This window comes from Suricata suricatta, chromosome 7 (assembly GCF_006229205.1).
Source record: "Suricata suricatta isolate VVHF042 chromosome 7, meerkat_22Aug2017_6uvM2_HiC, whole genome shotgun sequence".
Taxonomy (NCBI): domain Eukaryota; kingdom Metazoa; phylum Chordata; class Mammalia; order Carnivora; family Herpestidae; genus Suricata; species Suricata suricatta.
In genome coordinates, this window is record NC_043706.1 from 13,792,785 (window position 1) to 13,800,815 (window position 8,031).

Consider the following 8,031-nt stretch of genomic DNA (forward strand, 5'->3'; position numbering starts at 1 on the left):
AAACTAACCATTCAAAAAAAAAAAAGAGTGAATCAGACTAGGGCCAGAAGCCGTTCCTAAGACACCTTCCCGCTCCACTGCATCCACACCTGCACCCCTCGAGCAGTGGAAAACTCTGAATCGGATTTCCTGGGTTAACTGTCCTGCTAGTAGAAGTAGAGTGCTGAGCAGCTTGTGAGGAAGAAGCGGGAGTGAAAAGAGTGTGGTCAGAATTGGGAGACAGGGGGGCTTGCAGTGACCTCTCGGGATCCGTTTCCTCATCAAAGTGAAGATGACGCTATTTTCCACGTGGACTCCTGTGAACTGCACATCAGGTGACGCGTTCAATAGCACAGCGCCATCCACCAGAATATTCCAGTGAGTTTGGCACTTTCGTTTCTCTGCGTTGATGAATGAGTTTGCACTCTGTTCTTGTTCATTTTGTTCATTCATTTCCCCTTCCTCGCTCACACAGCTATGCAGCAGATGCTTAGTAAGGGAGGCTCCTGTGAGTGTGGGTGGTGGCAACTGGCCCCAAAGGGAGGACCCCCAGTAAAAGCGTTGCCACCCTTTCAAGACACAATGGAGGCCTTTGGTCGCTGGGATGCGCAACAGAGGGCGTGGGGCTCCTTGGGTTCACTTCCTTCTGGAAGCCTCTTCTGAGCATCTTGGTTTTTCCTTTGCGCTTTCCCCAAACTCACTGCCCAGACAGGCAGGGCGGGATGGGGGTGGAGAGCATGGATCTGGGGACCAGGCAGCCTGCATTTGAACACTTGCCACTTCCTAGCAGATGTTTGCTGGAGTCCAGCTCCAGCAGGTCCAACTTAGTGAGTTCAGAAAATGGCTTCCAACAGATGCTTACTCAGCCCTCTCTATGAAGTGGGGATAATAAGAGGACCCTCCTCCTTGTGGGGGGTGGGGTGGGGGTGAGGCTGCCATGAGGATGAAGCGGGGTTGTGAGCCAGGAGCTCAGAGCCTTGCCTGGCCCATAGCAGGTGCTGTGTACGACGTGGCTGTTATGACATAAGGTTGAAGCCACACCAACTTTCCTCTTTGGATGGGCGAAACCAATCCAGTACCGGTAACCTCGGTGGTTCTACCGCCTACTCGACACACTGCGCTACAGGCTTCCCACGTTGGGGCTGCTGGTAGAACCTGCTGGTTCCATGGGAGTGTCCGTGTGCTTCTGCCTTGCCCTAGTGACTTCCCACGCAAGGCAAAGGTCAGAGTCACTTTTACTTGAGCCAGTCCGAAGATAGAGCACAGGAGGAAGATTCACAGTGTCTTGCTCAGCATCATCTCACAGGGTGTGGGGCGGGGTTGATGCCTGTGCTTGGGGGGAGGCGAGGAGGGGGTGCCACCAGAGAGGTTAGCCCTGGCAGGGAGCCAGGTCACCAAGCCAGGCTGTCACCTGAGGACCTAATTCTCCATCTGTGCCCCCTGCCAGCTGCCTGATGGCCTCTCATTGGGGGCAGACCCTTACCCCCAGACGTTCATTCTAACCTTGTCATCTCTAGCTTTATGAGCAGACGTGTTAAAATATCACTTGACATTGGAAATCCAGTGCAATGTTTCCTCCGGCTCACTGCACGAACAGTCAAGACCTATACCTCTCAGTCCAGCCACATCTACGGACAGCCATAAAATATAAGTGGGGAGCGCCTGGCTGGCTCAGTCAGAAGAGCATGTGACTCCTTGATTTTGGGTCATGAGCTCGAGCCCTGCGTTGGGTGCAGAGATTACTTAAACAAACAAACAAATAAACAGATAAATAAGTAAGTTTAAAAGAATGAAAAGCTTTTAGCCTGAAGTGCCTGCGCGGCTCAGTCGGTTGAGCATCCGACTTCGGCTCTGGTTGCGATGTCACAGATCATGAGTTCAAGCCCCACATTGGGGCTCTGTGCTGTCAGAGGGAGCCTGCTCCAGAGCCTCTGTCCCCTTCCCCCACCCCTCCCCTGCGCTCACTCTATCTCAAAAATAAACATTAAAAAAACCCTTTTTGTTTATTCCAGGGGAGCACACATACAATCGGTCATTACTTACAGACCTGGGAGCACAGCGACTCCATAGTGGTTAGTCAGGGACAAGAAGTATCCTGACACAGTGGCCCAGTGGCTCTGCCGTCTCGTCTCGTGATACCCCTGTACTCGTTCTCTGACAGCAGGAATGTCTTGTTCATTTTTCACATCTGCAGTGCCAAATCCAGGGTCTGGCATGAAATATGCGATCGATAAATATTTATTGAATGACTGAAGAGCAGGTACCCAAGAAATGTTTGTTCGCTGCTCCTCATAAACTCTGGCATAATTGCCTTCTCCCCTGACCTGGAGTCTAGCAACTTCTGTGCGTGGGGTCAGGGGAACCAAAGGGTAATTAGGTTGTACTTTATCCCCATTCATGTGTCAACATGCTCTTAGCATGAAGCGCTTGGAGAATTGACTTAGGGTTTCGTGGTTCCTCTCCGTAGGCCGTGATGGTGGCTCATTTTAGAAAGTTCTCCTTCTAGATTCTAAACAGGTTGGGGAGATTGAGGGAAGGGTCCATCTCAGCCTGCCCCCACCCCCAACTCAGGCCCTTCTGATGCCATGTCTACAAGAAAAGGAGTCATTAGTTCTTGCAACAAATATTTTTTTGAGCTCCTAGTATGTACTGGACTCTGTAGAGAATTGAAAAGAAATGCCTTCTGCAGTCCCTATTGAAATAACACCAGCGTTCTTCACAGAGCTAGAACAAACAACCCTAAAATTTGTATGGAACCAGAAAAGACTCCAAATAGCCAAAGTAATCCTGAAAAAAAAAAAAAAAAAAAACCCAGGCAGGAAGCATCACAATCCCAGACTTCAAGTTGTATCACAAAGCTGTAATCATCAAGACAGTATGGTACTGGCATGAAAACAGACACATAGATGAATGGGACAGAATAGAGAACACAGAAATGGAGTCAGAAACGTATGGCCAACTCCTCTTTGACAAAGCAGGAAAGAATATCCAAGGGAATAAAAACAGTCTCTTTCGGTCTTGAGACAATTGGACGGTGACATGCAGAAGAATGAACCTGAACCACCACCCTCTTACACCATACACAAAAATAAATTCAAAATGGATGCTACACTTGATCTTTGCCAAAAGGCCAAGAAGCAATTCAAAATGGATGAAAGACCTGAACGTAAGACAGAAAGCCATCAGAATCCTAGAAAAGAAAGCAGGCAGCAACCTCTTTGACCTTGGCCACAGCAACTTCTTACTCAACGTTCTCCAGAGACAAAAGAAACAAAAGCAAAAATGAACTATTTCGACCTCAAGATAAAAAGCTTCTGCACAGCAAAGGAAACAATCAGCAAAACTAAAAGGCAACCAATGGAATAGAAGAAGATATTTGCAAATGACATGTCAGATAAAGGGTTGGTAACCAAAATCTATAAAGAACTTATTAAACTCAATACCCAAAATCCAAATAATCCAGTGAAGAAATAGGCAAATGACTTGAATAGAAACTTTTCCAGAGACGACATCCTGATGGCTAACAGACCATGAAAAATGCTCAACATCACTCATCTTCAGGGAAATACAAATCAAAACCACAATGAGATACCACCTCACACTAGTCAGAATGGTGAAAATGAACAACTCAGGAAACAACAGATGTTGGCGAGGATGTGGAGAAAGAGAATCTCTTTGGCATTGCTGGTGGGAATGCAAACTGGTGCAGCCACTCTGGAAAATAGTATGGAGGCTCCTCAAAAAATTAAACTAGAACTACCCTATGACCCAGCCATTGCACTACTAGGTATTTATCCAAGGGATACAGGTGTGCTGTTTCAAAGGGACACATGTACCTATCACTATCAACAGTAGCCAAGTTACAGAAAGAACCCAAATGTCCATCAACAGATGACACGGATAAAGAATATGTGATACACAAAAGCGCACACGTGCACCACAGAATATTCCTCAGCAATCAAAAAGAATGAAATCTTGTCATTTGCCACAACGTGGAAAGAACTAGAGGGTATTATGCTAAGTGAAATTAGTCAGAGAAAGACATATATCAAATGATTTCATTCGTATGTGGAATTTAAGATACACAACAGATGAGCATAAGGGAAGGGAAGCAAAAATAATATAAAAACAGGGAGGGGGACAAAATATAAGAGACTTTTAAATATCGAGAACAAACAGAGGGTTGCTGGAGGGGTTGTGGGAGGCAGAGGACGGGCTAAGTGGGCAAGGGGATTGAGGAGGACACTCATTGGGATGAGCACTGGGTGTTACGCATAGTCACTGGATTCTACTCCTGAAATCACTATTGCACATATACTAACCAACTTGGATGTGAGTTAAAAAGAAAAAAAGACAAGAAAAGAAATGCCTTCTGGTCTCAGAGGACTCATAGCCTCGAATGTGGGAACTATGGATTTTGAAAAGAGTCAGTGTAAATGGGGGATGGGGGAGGATTGGGCAGGAAGCAAAGCAAAACAGCCATCACCACCACCAACCTACAATCAAAATAACAATACACACGAGGTGGGCGCCTGGGTGGCTCAGTCGGTTAAGTGTCCAGCTTTGGCTCAAGTCATGATCTCACAGGTTTGCGAGTTCGAGCCCCGCACTGACAGTGCAGAGCTTGCCTGGGATTCTCCATCTCTCCCCCACTTTCTCGCACATGTGCGCGCGCGCGCTCTCTCTCTCTCTCTCTCTCTCTCAAAATAAATAAATAAACTTAAAAGAAGAAAGAAAAGTTAAAAAAAATAAACATATGAAATTCATTCTGTGCTTCTCATGCTCAACTTTAGAACTGGTAAAACCACATCTGTTCCTAGATTTTAGCTCCAGAAGATATGTGAAACAATCAATATTTTTAGTTGAAAGCATTTAGGAGAATGTTATGGACTGACTGTGGAGTCCTTCCAAAGTTTGTATGTTGAAGCCCTAACCCTCAATGTAACTGTACTTGGGACAGGACTGTACTTGGAGATTAGTGTCCCACAGGGCTCTGGTCCAACAGGGCTGGTGTCCTCCTAAGAAGGGAAAGAGCTACCAGAAATTTCTGTCCATGAGCACACAGGACCAAGACGGTGTGAGGATGCAGTGAGAACATGGTCGTCTGCAAACGAGAAAGAATCCTCACCAAGCACCAGCCATGCTGACATCTGGAGTTTGGACGCGTTGCCTCCAGAAACTGAGAGAAGATGCATTTTTGCTGTTTAAGCCACCTACTCTGGCATTTTGTTACGGCATCCCCAGTGACTAATAGAGACCAGCTTTAACGTTTTCCTTCAGGGATAAATGCATTTATAAGATGTCTTTTTCTGTGCAAAATTCGTTTCATTTGGAAAGCCATTTGCTGATGAAAAGTCACTCACTCAAGTATTTGCATAGGAAAAGCAGCTCAAAACTTTTCTCTCCTTTGTCAGAAATGCTAACATCTTCCCCTGGCTCCCCCAATCTCTCTCTGTGTCTGTCTCTGTCTCTTTCATAAAGATATTTTAGGGGCGCCTGGGTGGCTCAGTCAGTGAAGCGTCCAGCTTTGGCTCAGGACATGATCTCATGGTTCGTGGGTTCAAGCCCTGCATTGGGCTCTGTGCTGACAGCTCAGAGCCTGGAGCCTGCTTCGGATTCTGTGTCTCCCTCTCTCTCTCTGCCCTCTCCTGTTCGTGCTCTGTCTCTCTCTGTCTCTCAAAAATAAGTAAATGCAAAAAATTTTTTAAAAGATATTTTACTTTTTTATTTTTTTAAATAATCTGTACACCCAGCACGGGGCTCGAACTCAAAACGCCGAGATCAAGCCAGCCAGGCGCCCCTCCCCCAATCTCTTTAAGAGACTTTCCTAACGAATGTGTTTGGAAATAAAGACACCATTCCTGCATCTTATATGTATTTTCGGTGGCATGTAATGCATGTTGATTTAATGCATGAGCACAGATTTTATTTTCCCACCGCACTCTGGGATCAGGGATGGGCACGGGGAGCGCTAGGTGAATAATGGCTTGGGACTCAGATAGCATCTGTTCCCCAAAGTCAGACGGCCCAGTCTCCGCTGCAGGCACTGAGGGGGCCGCCGCCGGGGCTCCCCCACCCTGCCTGATGCTGACCAGCTTCTCTTCATTTCCTTCTCCCGTGTATTGATACATATTTATACAAAACGATGTATATTCAATCAGAATTTGTTGAACTGAATTATGTAAATGTATGCTTGCCCATAGTATAAAAATGATCCTGCCAGGACGGGCTCTCTCCAACCCCGCCGTGGGTGTTATTTATACGCCTCGTAAAGAATGCTAAGCTGTGAGGTACCTGGACCATCCAGCCTTCATTTATCGCAGGAGAAAAATATTTACAAGCGGGGATGTGGAGTTTCATTTGTTTTGACGCGTCGTGGGAGGCGTTCTGGGAAGGGCGTTTTGAGAAAGTGCGATGTCAACTACCATCGATCTCACTTGGGGATCGCCGGACTGCGCAGGGAAAGTGGACAGCCGGTCTTCGAGAAGCCCCAGCGACAGCCTCTGCCACACGGAGAGCGGACAGCTCAGCCCCTCTCTTTCTCCTCACTTCCTCTTTCCTTCATCTCTCAGCCTTCTCTTCCCCTTCATTTCTTCTCTCCTTCTGTTCTCCGTCTGTAAAATAGGGAACGGTCAGGCTGTTGGTGGAGCACAGGGGTGAATGTGTTGTTACGTTTTGGGGGAGGGGGCAATCATGTGCCAGGAACAAGGGCCTCTCTCTGTTCAACCTAATAGGTGGGAAGAATGAGAAAAGTAAAGTATGAACATATCTAACCCTGGACGTAAACTCTGGACGTACGTTTCCTACACAATGCTCTGCATCTGTTTGTTTTCTTGGAACTTCTGGGGAAGATTCTGTTTCTTTCTGCTGGCCCAGTTACCCCCCATCCAGGCTGATGAGTAGAGGAAGCCTTGATTGATTTATTCCTAAAAGAGCTACTGAAAAGGAAGAAAAAGAAGAGCCCCAGTGGGGGAGAATCCTGGAGCAGAGGCCCAGAAGGGGAGAAGAAAGAGGATTTGCACAAGTTTGCTATCCTTCCCTTTAACTTCTATTTTTCTATTGATTGATTAATTTTTTTGGAAAAAAACTTTTTAAAAAGTTTCATTTATTTTTGAGAATGACAGAGACAGCATGAGCGGGATTGGGCAGAGAGAGAGAGGGAATCCCAAGCAGGCCCTGCACTACCAGCTTCAGAGCCCGATGTGGGGCTTGAACACATGAACTGTGAGATCATGATCTGAGCTGAAACCAAGAGTCGCATGCTTAATGGACTGAGCCACCCAGGTGCTGTCTGACAAGAAAAAATTTTAAGGGGCGCCTGGGTGGCTCAGTTGGTTAAGCGTCCACCTTTAGCTCAGGTCATGATCTCACAGTTCGTGGGTTCGAGCCCCATGTCTGGTTCTGTGCTGAAAGCTAGCTCAGAGCCTGGAGCCTGCTTCAGATTCTGTGTCTCCATCTCTCTCTGACCCTCCCCTGCTCACACTGTCTCTCTCTGTCTCTTAAAAATAAATTAAAAAAACATTAAAAAAAATTTAAAAAGAAGAAAAAATTTTAAGTTGATTTATTTTGAGAAAGGGAGAGAACACTAACAGAGGAAAGGCAGAGAGAGAGGGAGAGAGAGAATCCCAAGCAGGCTCTGCACTATCAGCACAGAGCCCAACGTGGGGCTTGATCCCATGAACTGAGAGATGATGATCTGAGCCAAAATCAGGAGTTGGACACTTACCCAAATGAGCCACCTAGGCACCCCTAAGCAGAAACTTAATCCTTGAGGTGCAGCCCTGCCCACCAAGAGGACGGTCTTGTTCCTTCTTCTCTGGAGCTGTTGAGCCTCGTGCCTCCACATGCAAACACATTCACGTGGCCCAGCACAGGGCCCAACACAGAATGGCGTGCGGAAGGGGGAGGAAGAGCTTTCCTATTTGTCACAGCAATTCCTGTGCCCGGTTCCTGAACAGGGTCCTGATCAGGGCAAACACCAGTCTGACCTCCCAAAATAATTGAAGGGCAACGGATACCTGTTGTTAGTCTTCTTCAGAAAGAAAAATAGGG

General features: G+C 46.8%; 1 non-coding gene across 1 annotated transcript; it reads right to left on the bottom strand.

Moving 5' to 3' along the window:
- Window positions 1-2,923: 2,923 nt before the first annotated feature.
- Window positions 2,924-3,121, bottom strand: LOC115297226. Its single transcript, XR_003911341.1, has one exon. It is a non-coding gene; the product is annotated as a U2 spliceosomal RNA (small nuclear RNA).
- Between the last annotated feature and the right edge of the window lie 4,910 nt (window positions 3,122-8,031).